Source organism: Canis aureus, chromosome 32 (genome assembly GCF_053574225.1).
Source record: "Canis aureus isolate CA01 chromosome 32, VMU_Caureus_v.1.0, whole genome shotgun sequence".
Lineage (NCBI taxonomy): Eukaryota > Metazoa > Chordata > Mammalia > Carnivora > Canidae > Canis > Canis aureus.
Window position 1 is genome coordinate 26,444,040 of NC_135642.1, and position 15,983 is coordinate 26,460,022.

The window sequence follows — 15,983 nt, forward strand, 5'->3', positions numbered from 1 at the left end:
AGCCAATCGGCACTGAGCTTTTTGGGAGGAGGGCGGGGAGGCTGCGGCTCCAGATCTAAGAGACGCGCGGGAAGTTCGGATCCCGCGTCCTGCCAAAGCTCTTTGCAGTTTAGTGGGGCGCTGGGTCTCTCACGAATAAAATTTAAAAAAAAAGAGCATCCTGTGCCCTCAATACACGGTCCATGTGAGTTGATGACTAGCTTCATCTTGAGCGGCAGGAGGCATGGTCACCGGCCCCCTCGCTGGTAACCGGGAGGCACTGGGGGTAGTGTGTTCGAAGCCGCCTTCACCGCCACCCCCAACGGATGCTGTTGGTAAACTTTGGTAGTGAAATGTATGGGAAAAAAAAAAAAAAAAGAAAGAAATGTATGGGCACGTGGATCTTCTGCTGTGGAATACATGGTCCAAGCACCAATGTGAGAGCAGATAGATGGAGGCGGGATGTGATCAGATTTATTTAACTGGCAAGTAGACGCTAAAGTCCATTTTTATTTTTATTTATTTTTTAAGATTGTATTTATTTATTCATGAGAGAGAGAGAGAGGCAGAGACCCAGGCAGAGGGAGAAGCAGGCTCCATGCAGGGAGCCCGATGTGGGACTCGATCCTAGGTCTTCAGGATCAGGCCCTGGGCCCAAGGCAGGCGCTAAACCGCTGAGCCACCCAGGGATCCCCTAAAGTCCATTTTTAAATGGAAGAATTTAAAAATAGGACCGGATCAGAAAAATTAGTCAAATATATTGATTTTAGAAATGACAGATCCCTTAAAAACAAACCAAAAAAAAAAAAAAAAAAGGTGTTGAGAACTTGGCTTAGTTTGTGTTATCTAATTTGAAATCCATCTTATGCAGCAATATGTCTGCCTAAAGATTAATAATAACCAAGAGGACTTCCAGTTTTAGCTCCAAAATGTAAAAACTTGGAAGTCATCAACTTCCATCCTTACTACCAGAAGAGGCCAAACAAACTAAAAACTAATGCTTTTTCTTGGACTCATCATAGAACTGAGGTCACAGGACAAATAACAGCCCTGAAATCTGGAGAGGTGAATCCAAGGACTCATATCTGAGACCTGCTTACCTAGAACAGAAGCCTCTGAAACCATAAAGGAGGAAATCTTGAATGGCAATTTTAATGAATTCCTAGAGACTGAGTGGGGCTAGGGTAAGTGAAGCTATTGGGGGTTGCAGGCTTGGGAGGCCCCAGCACTTGCATGGATTTTGTTTCCAGAAACTCCAGCAAGTTTTCACCATGAAAAACCAAGAAAGATCTCTTGTCTCCTGTGGCTCTAGCAGGGGGATAAGATTAATAATTATTGTCAAATATATCCAGAGCCTTCTCCTTAATAAAGGCCTACATTCTAGAAGAAAAGATTTTATCAAAGCCATATCCCAAGGCAAGGATGGTTCTCTGACCACAGCCTTCTGCAGACTTCCTGTCTCTCTCAAATAGAGAGGAGGAAGTTAAGAAACACTTGTGAAAGTCACAGCCCAAGGACACCAAAAGATTTAATCATAAAATTATAGAATGCTTTTCTTCCCACACTTTACTACTGAACCAACAGTGCTTCAGTGTAGTGTCAGTTGAGTACAGGTGGAAACACTGCAGAAACACACTAACAAGAATTTTTAGGGAAATCCAAAGACAATGGGAAACAAAAACACTAGAGGAATTTAAAACTTCTAGAATGAACAGCTACAGCAAATATTAAACACAGCCCAGTTCCTAGTCACATAATAAAAAAACACATTAAAGCCCTATTTATCTCAATCCTCATTACCTAATATGCCACAGTCAGTTTTCAACAAAAAAAAACAGCAAAGCTAAAGGCAAGGAAAAACTCAGTCTGAAAGGCAAAGTAAGCGTCAGAACTAGACTGAGCTATGACACAGATTGGAGGATTATTAAACAGTAATATAAAATAACTGCTTAATGTGCTAAAGGATCTGATGGATAATGTGGACAACGTACAACAGATGGGTAATGAATGCAGAGAAACAAAAACTGAAAGAATCCAAAAGAAATTCTAAAAATAAGAAACACTGTAACAAATGGAGAAAGCCTTGGACAAGCTCATAGGAGACTGGACAACACTGTGAGAGCCTGAAGATAGATCAATTGAAACGTCCCAAACTGAAATGCAAGGAGATTAGCAGTAAATAGATAATCTTGTTGGGCTTGTGGACTTCACCTTAGAATCAAATTGTTTTTCTGCATTAGAAGAGGACTTTGTGTGGGGGGGGGAGGGGGGGAGAATTGTCAAGGTTTCTGTCTTTTGGGATAACATCTAAACCCAGTTACCGGGTCGCCTGGTGGCTCAGCAGTTGAGCGTCTGCCTTCGGCTCAGGCTGTGATCCTGGAGTCCAAGGATCAAGTCCCACATTAGGCTCCTTGCATGGATCCTGCTTCTCCCTCTGCCTGTGTCTCTGCCTCTCTTGAATAAATAAATAAAATCTTTTAAAAAATAAAATAAACCCAGTTACCACAAAAGTCAAATTGACCATATGGATACAGTGCAAAACATTTTGAAAGCATTTAATCCTGTTTGTCTAGCATCTTTCATGAGAACTCTAGAAAAAAACATGAGTTATATATAGCTTCTTATAAAGTAGCCTCTAACTAAAATTTTGCTGGTTGGGTTATCAGCAGGAAGTTGTGTTTTGTTTTGTTTTGAACATTGCTAAGTGCCTGAGATATAAATATATATCACCAGCATAGAGCCTGACATATGGGACTCCATCTCACAACCTGAGATCATGACCTGAGCCAAAATCAAGAGTCAGACTCTTAACCAACTGAGCCACTCAGGCACCCCCATTATACACTTATAACAATGGTTTTTCTTGATTTTTGGCCATTTTCATAATGTTAGATTGAATGCCAGACATGAAAGAGAGTAGAGACTGAGGCATATCATATTTAGGTCTGAAGTAAGTCCACCTCTTCTCTTGCTGTAACACTACTGCAGGAGGTTGAGCCCATGCAGTCAGGAGTTGAGCTGGTTTTGAACTTTTGTGTCACTCTGGTTATTTTCAGTACACCACTATCTTCACATTTCTCTAGTGTTATCTTGTGCTTATGCTTCAGGCTATTTTCCAGAAGGCTTCTCTTAATGTTCCTGGTTCACCTTTAGCTTAAGTCCTTCCCTATTTCCTGGCACGACAGAGACTGTCTCCACACTCTAGTTCCTCCTCCTACACGCCAGGCGATGGCTATTCTTTGTGGCTCATGCTAGCTAGCCAGTTGGTGGGAGGAGGGGCTACTCTGTTATTCTTGTCCAGTCTCAGTGGTAGGTGGGTTCTGGAACACTAGTTGTGGGGAGCTCATAAATTGGAAAAACTTTCCTTAATGGTAAGTACTCACTTTGTTTTCTTATTACTTAAAAAAAAAAAAAAAACTAAAACCCTTAACCTGGCCTTTACAGGCTTTTATGTCTGTCTCTTCAGGTTTCTTCTTCAAACTTTAGCCAAAATGGACTTCGTTGAATTCCTTTCTGCCAGAGGAGAAGGAGCATGTGTGAGTCTCTGCCCTTAATAAAAGCCTGAGACTGGGGCGACTGGGTGGCTCAATCAGTTAAGCATCTGTCTTCAGCTTGGGTCATGATCTCAGGGTTCTGGGACTGAGCTCATCATCAAGCTCACCACTGGGCTCCCTGCTCAGTGGGGAGTCTTCTACTCCCTCTCTCTTTGCCACTTCCCTGCTTGTGCTCTTTCTCTCATTCTCTCGTTCTCTCTCTCTTTCTCATTCAAATAAATAAATAAATAAAATCTTAAAAATAAATAAGAGCATGTGATGACTAAAACCCCACCAGTCACCTGGTCAATGAGATAATAATGCTCTGGATCCTGGATGACAGAACAGAAAAATAGAAGGATGCTCAGTTCTTCACGACCACAGAGCTACCACACCAGCCCTGGACTGCCTAACTCCTCATGCTGTATGAAAGAATAAGTTCCTAATTTATCTAAGCCTCTGTGTCCTCTCCTTCACTCAGGATTCTATTATTATTGTTAGTCAAATGTAATTCCTAACAAACCATCATCTCTGTTTAATCTCATGGGTGAAAATGATTAAGATAAAGAAAGCTTTTTGTAGAATTAATTACCTTTTTAAATCAATATTTGATTTTATAGATTAGAAGGTAGAATAGAAGACCTCTGGTTTCCTTTCTCACTTCTTTAATTTCTAGAAGCTACTAGCTAATTCCCTTCCCTTAATCTCTGTGCTCTCAGAATCTTGATTACAACTTTTAATTCTTGGTTTTGATTTCTGCAATACCCATGTAACATGTTTAATAACTCCCAGAGTCATGTCATTTACAAATTGGATAAGCATGCCATTTGTTTTTTCAAATACTTCAAGGATAAGAATGTAGAAGAGGTTGCAAGAACACAAACCCTGACATACACCACCGGAGTAGCTTTCTGAGGGGAACTAAATCAGCAAACCTGCAATATGATCAACTAGTTACCAATACACCAATTTTCCTAATAAGCTACCAATAGTTATATACCTTTCTATAAGGTCTTATTAGGAGAATTCTCAAAAAAATCTCCACTAAAGTCTAGATACATTATGATTTCTTCATTTCCCTTATCTCCTAACACAATCCAATGGACTGCTTAGCAACCAAATGACAGATTTTTTTGGTTGTATTCATACACTCAGGTTAACATTATTTACTGAACTATGATATTTGTTGATGTCTTAAATGTCTTAAATACAGGTGTCTTACATAAATATAAATATAAATGTCTTAAAAACATTAACAGGGTACAAATGTGATCATTAAATGTTTAGTTACTTAGGAACTAAATATAAGCCCTCTCAAATGCAATGGATTTCTAAATCACACCAATATATTAGTTTTTCAAAGAAATATTTGTAACTTAAAAACTACCTCATAATCAAATACACAAAGTACTTCACTCATCAATACATAGATTATCTGTGTAGTTAGGCAGCTAAATAAATCAATCAACTCCATTTGCTTTTCAAAACATGCAAATAACATTTCAGAACACCACACACATAAGCAATAGTTTAAGTGCACTACTAATTGTCTCAATTTACTAAAATGTGGCTAGCACAGAGCCCTGAACGCAGTATAACTTAATAAATATACTTTGACGGATTGATAATATTTTTAGAATGCAGTAATTTGAGTGTTAGGACGTTCAAAAGGATAATTCAGATGAGGAATCTGTTGTGTCAGAGGAGGGAAAAGCTTTGCATTTAGTATAAATAAACTAAGGTGAAACTATATAGGTGACCAGAAATTATGAAGAAGAGAGAAAAGAAGAATTTTATGGAATGGTTGGCATGCTTTTAATCACAAGAAGGGGGGATGCTGAAAAACCAACAGGATTCTGAACAAGTGGAATTCAAATCTTGGTCTAAGAATACCACACTGCACTCCCTGTTACCCTGGTAAAGGGACCCCCTACCTTAAAGGAATGGCATTATAATAAGAGCACTGTGTACTAATGAACGAAACAGTAAGGATAGGTCAGGCCATACACAAAAGAGCTAAAATATGCAACATTCATGGGCTTTTGTTGTTGCTGTTGTTTGTGGGGTTTTTTTAATTCCTAATAGTGAAATGTCATGTAGCATTGGAAAGTAGCAAACATGTGTTTATTATTTCATTATTTTTTTTGCTTCTCTGAGAACCATTGGTTCTAAAGGGAATTTTAGTTATAGTTTCTTATTTCCAGTCCACACATGGGTATTGTAGAAAGATTCTACAATAATTTATGTAATTTAGTAGGGGATATGTCAGAGAGAAAGATTTTTGGCCTGAATGTTCATCCAAATTAAAGACAAATTTAAACAACTGCAACAATTAGCTGATTTTACCTGAAAATAATAGACTAAATTTTTAATTAATAGAGTTTGCTTTTTTTAGAATGGTTTTAGATTTACAGAAAAATGGATAGACTACAGAGAGTTCTGATATGTTCTCTCCCCCCTCCACATTCACACAGTCTCTGGCATTAGCATCATATGAGAGTCTGGTACATTTGTTACTATTGATGAACCAACATTGATACATTAACTGGAGTCCACAGTTGACATTCAGGTTCACTCTATTTGTACAGGTCTATGGGCTTTGACAAATGCATAATGTCATGTAATCACCATTATAGTATCATACAGAATAGTTACATTGCTCAAAAAAAAATCCCCTGTGGGCCATCTATGCATCCCTCTCTCCTTCTTTCCAAACCCCTGTAAACCACTAATCTTTCTACTGTCTCTATAGTTTTTTTTTTCTTTTCCAGAATGTCATACATTTGAAATCACACAGTATGTAGCCTTTTCAGACTGACTTCTTTCCCTTACTCATATGCATTTAAGAATCCTCCATGTCTTTTTGTAATTTGATAGCTCATTTATTTTTATCACTAAATAATATTCCTTTGTATGACTTTAAAAAATAGTCATTACATTTAAATATTATTTTTCCTGATGAATTATTATCATAAAAGCTATTTTATTGTTGAGGAAGGATTTATGCCCTCCCAGCATGAAGGAGAAATTTTCTGGTTCATTTCTCCTTGGAATATAGCTTTTCACCCACAGGTCTAGACTAAAGGTCTAGTATATGGAAGGCAAAGAGCTTTCCCTAATAATAAATGCTGGATTATATGATTAATATTTGCTAGTAGTTATAACAGGGTTGAACATAACATAGCTCCTGATCTGAAATAAGGCATGCTAATAGGTATACTATAAGTTCTAACTATACAGTAGAAATTATTTACAAAATTGTATTGCTTTATAAAACAAAGCAATTAAAACAAAGCAATTTTTCTTTCATTCAGAAAAATGCCCAAATCTAATCTAATTTGCTGCAGCTGGACACCACCTGCAGATGACTGTTTAAGTACTCTGAACATTACACACTTATCTTTTAAATATTGATAATGCCATTTTTCATTTCCTTGACATGAAATCCCACAGGGAATAATTATGCTAATAAACCTTAATGATTCTTGCAAATAAATGATCAAACCAAATTGCTACTGTTGATTTATATTAATGGATGCCTTTAGGATGAGATTTGCCAGTACGATGCTGCCTCTTGAATCTCAATTCATCTTATTTAGTTGAAGAGTGTACATAGTTTGTTAAATAGATTAAGTGTTTAAAATATAATGTGTTTGTGCAGTTTTCGCACTTCATAATGTTCAAGCATTACCATCTTGCCTTGTGGCAAATCTGCATTTAATGGTTTCATTGTATATAACTTCCCTTCTTACTTTGTCTCTCTGTGATATGCAGTTAGGAAGTGACTATTTCTGGTTGATTCAGTATAAGTCAGTTTCCATATGTTGAATTTGATTGTTTCATTAAGACAATAAAATCTGTTCCTGGATATTTCAGCCACCATAATCTGGGAATCACAGTGACTAGGTGATGATGGGATCAAGAGCTTAATAATTATTGTGGAGGTGGTCGAGGAAAATGACACCACTAAGTGGCTTGTTGTCCCATTTAAACCTAGATTAGTGGGTCCCTTCCTTCCTTACTCTCTTACTTTTCATCCTTGCTCTTGCATCCTCACCAAGTCTATAGGAAATAGGAAATTGCTTACTTGGTGAATTCCAAAGTAACCCTGGAAAGTAACTGTAGAAATGTTATACATGCATTTCCAAGGTTGGGGAACACTACACAGGAAGAATGCTTATTCATTGTGAATATAAATAAAATTTTATCTGGCAATTTTTTTAAAGCCACTTGTATCTAAAATACCATGGTAGTTCAGGGGCACCTGGCTGACTCAGTTGGTAGAGCCTGTGACTCTTGATGTTACGGTCATGAGTTTTAGCCCCATGTTCTGTGTGGAGATTACTTAATAAAATAAAATATCGTGTAGTTGAAAAAAATTATTACCTTCATCTAGGTAATTGCCTCAATTGCCCATTCTTGTGCATTTTGTCACAGTCTAAGCATAGGAGAAAACCAGTTCAGACACAACAGGTATAGGAACAGAATTGAAAAATGATATAAATTAGTACTAAAATAAGGGATTGGCACATACATATCATGTATATAAAAACAGGATATGCAACAGCAAATAATAATTGCTTAGGAATTTGTCATTTGATACACAGAGACTGTAATCTGGTTAGTGGTGAAGCAAAGGTGACCATATTTAATTAATTATAAAGAGTGGAAAGGGTCCCTTTCTGAATTATAAAGCTCTTCTTGATCTTTAAAAATATGTGTGTGCATATTAATATATAAGTAGATATATCTGTAAACTATCATTAGAAAGGTTTTTTTCCGCTTCTTAACTTTGGGAAAAGTACCTACTTTGATCAAATTTGGTAAATTTGTGGCATTTTTTTCTAATGGAAAATTAGCTAGACCAAAAATTTTAAACCACCAAGTGCATTATTTTATTAATTGTGGAATTTTCCAATTTAGAAAAAAAGATGAGCAATGCAAATATGCAATGGTAAGGAAATGATTAAATAAATAATAGCACATCAGCTATGTACCTAGAGAAATGTGAGTATGTCTGGGGGATAGAGGGTCAGGCCCAGGAGAAGTAATTTGCAGAGAACCTGAGCAGACTTGTAAGAAGGGAGAATGACTGGGCACTTAGAACCTGAGCACCCACTCTAAGATCCTGTTGAGAAAGAGGGACACAGTAAGTCTTCAGGAGGAATGGCAGATGAAGATGGCAGCATCCTGAGGAGGGAGAGCTAAAGAACCCAAGCTGGTTGTGAGCACCTGAAGCAAGGCAAAGGAGTATTGGTGCAAGGCTGTTTACATAGTCTTAAGACCCAACTTTGTTTGGTGCATTGCCAGAAAACAGAGAGGAATTATGGAGCAGAAGGAAAAGGGAGACAGGGAAGAAGGGAGGAAAGCGGAGAAGGGAAGTTGGGGGTGGGGGGAGAGAAAGAGAGGCTGTATCAATTACTCTAGAGCTAACAGAATCTGTAACAACCTTACCTTGAGGTAATAAATGACAAAGGATATAAGGAAACGCAGTGCAAAACATTTAGAAAGCATTTTCCTGTTGCCTTATATCTATTGAGCATATATTATATGCTAGTCAGTTCATATATAATGGTCTGTAAACATCAGGACAAACCAGTTCATTGTACATATGAAGAAATCAAGATTTAAAAGCAGCAACTTGCCAAATTCATGGAAGGGACTAGTTGTGGATAGAGTTTCATATCAAGTCTACCTCCCCAGCTCATGATCTTTCATAAAGTCCAGTATTTTTCAAATTGTGGATGACAAATAAGAAAGATAGAAAGATGAAAAAAAGAAAGAAGGAAAAGAAAATACTGAATCATGATGTAAAATGTATTTCTTACTATGGATCAATGTCAAAAAAGTTTAAAAACTACTGAATTAGATCACACTGCCTCTCCCAATCTTAGAGAGGAGATGCTTCTAACTTTTATTACAACAAATTTCTCATTTTTAAAAAATAGTTTATTTATTCATTTATTCATGAGAGACACACACAGAGAGAGAGAGAGAGAGAGAGGCAGAGACACAGGCAGAGGGAGAAGCAAGCTCCATGCAGGAAGCCGGACGTGGGACATGATACCGGGTCTCCAGGATCACACCCCAGGCCAAAGGCGGTGCTAAACCACTGGGCCACCCAGGCTGCCCAAATTTCTCATTTTATGGAATATTTTCCACAATGTCTAGGGCATTATTCCATACAAAATCATTTTTTTTCAAATAATCAGTGAACCTAACATGTTTGAAGTATTTTCCATGAACTATACCAATTTTTCCAAAGACTATGGAGTAGTATATTAAAATGGTCCCCATTTATTCTTTCCTAGGATTTTGGAAATATGGTGATCCAAGCATAAAGACCACATGGAGAGAGAAAGGAAACAAAAGTTTCAATCCTAACTTTGGAAGCAGTCAATGCCAGAGAATACAATTTTAGATATGAAATACATTTATGAGGAATCCAGACTACAGATCCTTACATCTAATCTGTGTCCCTGGAAGACTGTTGGTAAGCTTACTGGATTTGCTCGGTCCTTCACTCGGGATTTCTGACCATGTATCAACGTGGGGTTTAATACATTGAATGTTGAACACATAGAACTCATTATACAAGATACTGCTGGGAGAATGACAGAGTAACCAGAACAAGTTAGCTCTGGCCTGTAATGTTTCCTATAAGGAAACATCAGCTGTAAAAATAGCAAAAAAGAAAAGAAAAGGAAATGAGTGAATACAGCCAGAAGTGACAAAGAGCATATGTCCTGTGTCCTCTGACTTATTTTTTCAAGATTTATTTATTCATTTTGAGAGAGCACACATGTGCAAGTAGGGGGAGGGGCAGAGGAAGAGGGAGAGAAGCAGACTTCCAATGAGTGGTAGCTTCACTTTGGGCTTGATCTCATGACCCTGAGATCATGACCTGAGCCAAAATCAAGAGTTGAATGCTTGAGACTGAGCCACCCAGGCACCCCTCCCCTGACATTTTTTTTTTTTAACCTCTTTGGATCTCTAGTTATTTCTATAGTGATATACCCATAAAAATGGTCATCCACAGTATACCTCTCTAACATATAATTCTGTTCTTTAGGATTTTCTTTCTTTTCCTGGTAGATATATCTAAGAAACAGCCCAATAATAACTGATAAAAGCTAATCCAGCTCCTTAGATCTTTAGGATCTATAATAGTACCTGGCATCTGGTGACCTGAACTGAACTAATGTTTCTTATTGAATCTATGATACCATCAATGGTAGGATGCCAAGGTATTTTATTCATCAGTAAAGGAAAAATCCCTCCAATTTAACTGTGGCATGCCATTTATTTTAAGACCCATTCCAATTTCAGAAAGACTAAAGTAAAAAAAAAAAAAAAAGTATACCTTAGAGTATATGAAACATGGATTTTCCCCCTGGAGGTAAATTTTGCTATAACACATATATCCTAAGGCATGCCATCATGAAGGAGCACAATTAATAAATTGTCATAATCGTAACTAGAACAACCAAACAGAAACTATTGCTATTAAACCACCCCTCAGCAAAGCAGGATCCCAATTTTTTTCTCAAATAATTTTTTTTAAATCCCTCCTTGACATCGACCAGGGCAATTTGCTATATTCAGCATTGGCTAGGGTCTTCTGTGATGCCAAGACCAAACTGGCTGATCAAAAGGTTTATTTAGGAAAAAGTCTATAAAGGAGAAAGGGAGAGGGACAAGTAGAGGTAGGCATGGAGAGCCTTCAGAACTGATACTGGTCTGACACCCATCCATAAAAGGAGAGAGGAAAACAGGAAGAGCTTCAAACTGCAGCACAACTGATAAAGTCTCTGCCAGGCCAGTAGGGAGTCCCCAAGCAAAGCCTTCCCATTAGAGATGTTCCATGTTGAGCCAAAAAGTCCTGGCTCTAATACCCTGATTATGCTCAGGGATTGGCTGGGAGCAGCTTTGGCAGAGTACGGCCACAGCATGAACGCTGCAGCAGACCTCAGTGTACAGCAACTGGAGGTTCTTGGACAATTGCTTTCCTTGAAGCAACTTCCCTGAAAGAGATTGAGCAGAGCACCTCCATGGCTGCTACATTGACACATGGAGTGCCACTCTGCTTCCCACATTTCCAGCAGCTGTCTCATTTCTTGTGATCTTCTCCTATGTCATCTTTGTTATCATTGTTACTCTGCTGACATTCTCTGAAATACTCTGTGGCCACTTTTTCTACTTAAATCTTGGCAGCCAGCACATCAATCCCTAAGAGATGACATGGCCTGCACAGTACCACCAGGATTCGGTGTCCCTGCCTCCACCAAACTAGGACCCCTAGTTTTCCACAAGTCCACAGAGGGCTGCTCCTCTGTTTCTAGAGTTCCCCTGTTGGGTGTGCAGATTAGCACACTGTCCCGTCCAACTCCTCTACTACTGCAAAATCATTATGGAACAGGCTTCACATTTTGAACACTTAGAGGCTTAGAAACCTTTGCAAGGAGACATTCATGAGATGAGTTCCCAGGTATTTTATGAAATAAGAAAAACCTGTGTTCAAATAATACTTCATGATCCAAAGCAAAGAAACTCATAAAAGCTTAAACGATGCAATTCTGAACCTATTTACAGAATGCACTGGCAAAGACAGACAGTATCTTTGACCTTGAACAAGTTATTTGACCTCCTTGATGTCTATTTTCTCCTCTATAAAATGAAGAGGGTGAGCTAGATAATCCTTGAGGCCTCTTCTAGCACTAACATTCTACGAAATAAAAGTCAACTTAGAGATTAATTGGGTTTCTGAGCCTCGAGCAATTAATTACACTGTCGCTGCCCTTTAACAGACCCATCACAGAAGAAAATTAGATTCAACTGACAGATTTTAATCTTCACCAACTCATGTTGAATTGAAGTCCAACATTATTTTTTAAGATTTGCAAATTAATGCTTTCACAAAAGTTTCAATTGCTTTCTGGGCAAGGAATTTGACCTGATAGACATATTACAATACCAAAGCCATTCTTTTCCGTTTAAAAAATAGTCATTGTGCTGACTTTTTTTTTTTCTGTATTCAGAACCTCAGCAGACAGTCTACCAGAATTTTATAAAATGATCAAGAGTGGTTTTGTGAAATTCTTTACCAATTTCTGAAATGCTCAAGGACATCTGTGATCATGGACTCTAGTTGTACCTACATCTACTTCATCTAATTTCACTGTTTTTGTTTTGTTTTGTTTTGTTTTACTTTTGTTTTCCTGCTGCATTGCCTTTACCTTAGGTTAACATTGAATTATTAGTAGAAAAACATCTTGGTTAGTTTTCTATCCAAAAAAAAGAAAGAAAGAAAGAAAGAAAGAAAGAAAGAAAGAAAGAAAGAAAGAAAGAAAGAAAGAAAGAAAGAAAATCTGTTTTGGCTTCCAGTTAATAAGGAAGTATTTTATTTTATCTTCCTCTTAATGCGCCTATTCATTTCAACAAAGCTGATATTTTCCTATTTTTTCCTTATATAACAGTTTATAAGATTTTTAAAAAATTTTTTATTTATTTATGTATGATAGTCACAGAGAGAGAGAGACGCAGAGACGCAGGCAGAGGGAGAAGCAGGCTCCATGCACCGGGAGCCCGACGTGGGATTCGATCCCGGGTCTACAGGATCGTGCCCTGGGCCAAAGGCAGGTGCTAAACCGCTGCGCCACCCAGGAATCCCCCAGTTTATAAGATTTAAATTAAATCCCACAACTTTTGGTTTATTGGACTTTGATTTCTGATATCTAGTTTCTACTTTTGTGTCATGTCCACTTGCATCAGTAATATCTTCAACATAAACGTATAGAGAAGAATATGAACACCCATGTTTCCATAAGAAAACTTACATAAGTTGGGATGCCTGGGTGGCTCAGTGGTTGAGCATCTGCCTTTGGCTCAGGGCATGATCCTGGGATCCAAGATCAAGTCCCACATCAGGCTCCTTGCAGGGAGCCTGCTTCTCCCTCTGCCTGTCTCTGTTTCTCTGTGTGTGTGTGTGTGTGTGTGTCTTTCATGAATAAATAAATAAAATCTTAGAAAAAAGAAAAAACTTACATAAGAAAAACTGTGGAAGCAATTTTTATGCACCGTTGTCCATATTCTGGTCTCATTTCTTCCGCCTGAGATAGCACTATTCTGTATTTAATAGCATTTATCATCCCCATGCTTGCCTTTATACTTTTAATACCTCTAAAAATGTGATATTATTTTGCATGTTTAATAAGACTGAGCCATACTTCCTAAATAGCTTTTCAATCCACATGTTTGTGAGCTTACTACATGCTATTACATGGATGTCTACTTTGTTTTCTCCAAGCCATGGCTTATATTTTTACTTTCTCTAAAATAACTTTTAATGCACAGAATTTTAAAATTGAATGTAGTCAAATTCATCAAATGTTTCCTTTGCATCTACTGTGGGGTTTTAGGCCTTATTTGAATACTCTTTTAGTAATGTGAGATCATAAAGTTTTCATGATCCAACTATAATTCACCTGGTATTCATATATTCTCTATAATGTAAGATAGGTGTATAATTTTATTATGCTTTTGTCCACATGAATAATCATTGTCCCATTACCATTATCTTTCCCTATTGATCTGTAATGCACCAATTTCAGTTTTAATTGCTACACATTTATAGTAATACTCACTATCTGGTAGAACAACAAGGCTTTACCTGATTTATTGTTCTTCAGATTTTTCTTGGCTATTCTTTGCCCTCTTTTCTTTTATAGAAATTTATATTTCCCTGGCCAAGTCCCTTAAAAAAAAAAAAGGTATTGGGAATTTGAAATTTCATCAAATATATGGTCAATTTGGAGAAAAACCAATGTCTGTATGTGGATGGTAACGTCTCAATAGCCTTTTAAAAATGTCCTTTAATTAAGCTTTAAAATTTTGTCCAATAAATAAATAAAATAAAATTTTGTCCATAGGGATCTAAGTACCTCTATTCATTTATTTCCAGTTAAATTCTTTGTTGCTGTCATAAATAATATCTATATCATTGAAGGTCCAAATAGGAAACAGCACCTTCATATTAGGTCATTTACAAAGACGTGGGCAGAGTTTAAGCAAACTACCAGGGGTTATACAGTACCTAGGGGGCAGTAATGTTAGAGAATCATACTACTCCTAAACTTAAAGGGATAGGAAGAAGGCAATTTTCCAGAATCCAAAGACAGAAATAGCTATGTGGAGAGAGCCCTCTGATGGGAGTTATGACCTTTGTAGAGGTATACAGCCAGCCAAGAACAACCCCACAGAGAGAGAGAAGAGGTAATATAATCCCCATCTTCATTTCATCCTCTCTTGGATCTCCTGCTGGTGCTACCACTTACTAAACCTAATGAGAAGCCAGAGAACAAGGGAGCCTGTTACTGCAGGTCAGTATCCCAAGGTACTACCAGTGTAGAGAAAGATAATGAATCTGAAGGGGCAAATAGATGTCCAGCAATGTGTCTTTTTTACAATTAATTTTGTTTATTGCTGCTATATAGATATGAAAATTATTTCTTTATATGACTTTATATCCACTAGTCTTACTGAATTACATTTTATTTATTTATTTATTTTACTACACTGCTTGGTTTACCTTGCTCAAATTGCTAGTATTTTATTTGAACCTTGCATCTTTATTTGTAAGTGAAATGCACTTCTGCTTTGAGTCATCATTGATTAGTCTTTGGTGAGGTACCGAATCTAAAATACTTAAATTATTTTTCCTATCCTCCTTCCTTCCAGTTTAGGACTTTCTGAAGCTAAGAACCAGACCAAACAAACAAACAAACAAACAAAAACAGAGCAAGGCCCCTTACTCAGAACTAGCCCTCCCCACTCCCAACACACACACACATGTATATCCCAAGGCGCTTTTTTCAGATCCCAGTGTGGGGACAATTCCTAGGATTTTGATCCCCCTACTGATCCTACTACCGGTGCTAACGGTGACTCAAAGAGCACATTGATGGTTTCAACTCAAAGAAACAATATTAAGTAATAGAAGATGCAAGTCAATAGCTGTGGAGTTCCTTAGCCTCTGTGAGCCTCAATTTCCCTGCGTGTAACGTGAAACTATTAAAAAAACAAACAAACAAAAAATTAAGCTTGTGTGGAAACGTCCATGATAAAACGTGCGAAAAGCAACACAGCCCGGGGCCACGCAGCCTGGGCACTTTGGCTATCGCCGCTTCCACTGCACCGGGAGAGTCGGGGAGGGCGCGGGGCCAACCGTGCACCCCAGCCCTCCTGCGAGCCCTCCTGGGGCGCCCGGGGCCCCGCTCTGCGCCGCCCCCCGTCGGGACGCCCGCGCCTCCGTCTGGGCTGAAAAGGGCGGGAGGACTCACACCTTCACGTTTTCCGGACCCACCGCCAGGTGCCTGAACGTAGCAGGAGCCGCACCTTGTCCCCCACCCACTGGGGAAACGCCACACCTGCCGCGCTCCCTGAATTACTTTTTAAATTTTAATCATTTTTCTG

At 38.1% G+C, this 15,983-nt stretch overlaps 1 long non-coding RNA gene across 2 annotated transcripts; it reads left to right on the forward strand.

Annotated features, from left to right (window-relative positions):
• The first annotated feature begins 51 nt into the window (after positions 1 to 51).
• Positions 52 to 15,566, forward strand: LOC144302814 (uncharacterized). Of its 2 annotated transcripts, none has more exons than XR_013369867.1 (3): positions 52 to 184; positions 9,824 to 10,005; positions 15,249 to 15,566. It is a non-coding gene; the product is annotated as an uncharacterized LOC144302814 (long non-coding RNA). The 2 variants fall into 2 exon arrangements; XR_013369868.1 differs by lacking the exon at positions 52 to 184 and adding an exon at positions 3,443 to 3,515.
• The last annotated feature ends 417 nt before the right edge of the window (positions 15,567 to 15,983 follow it).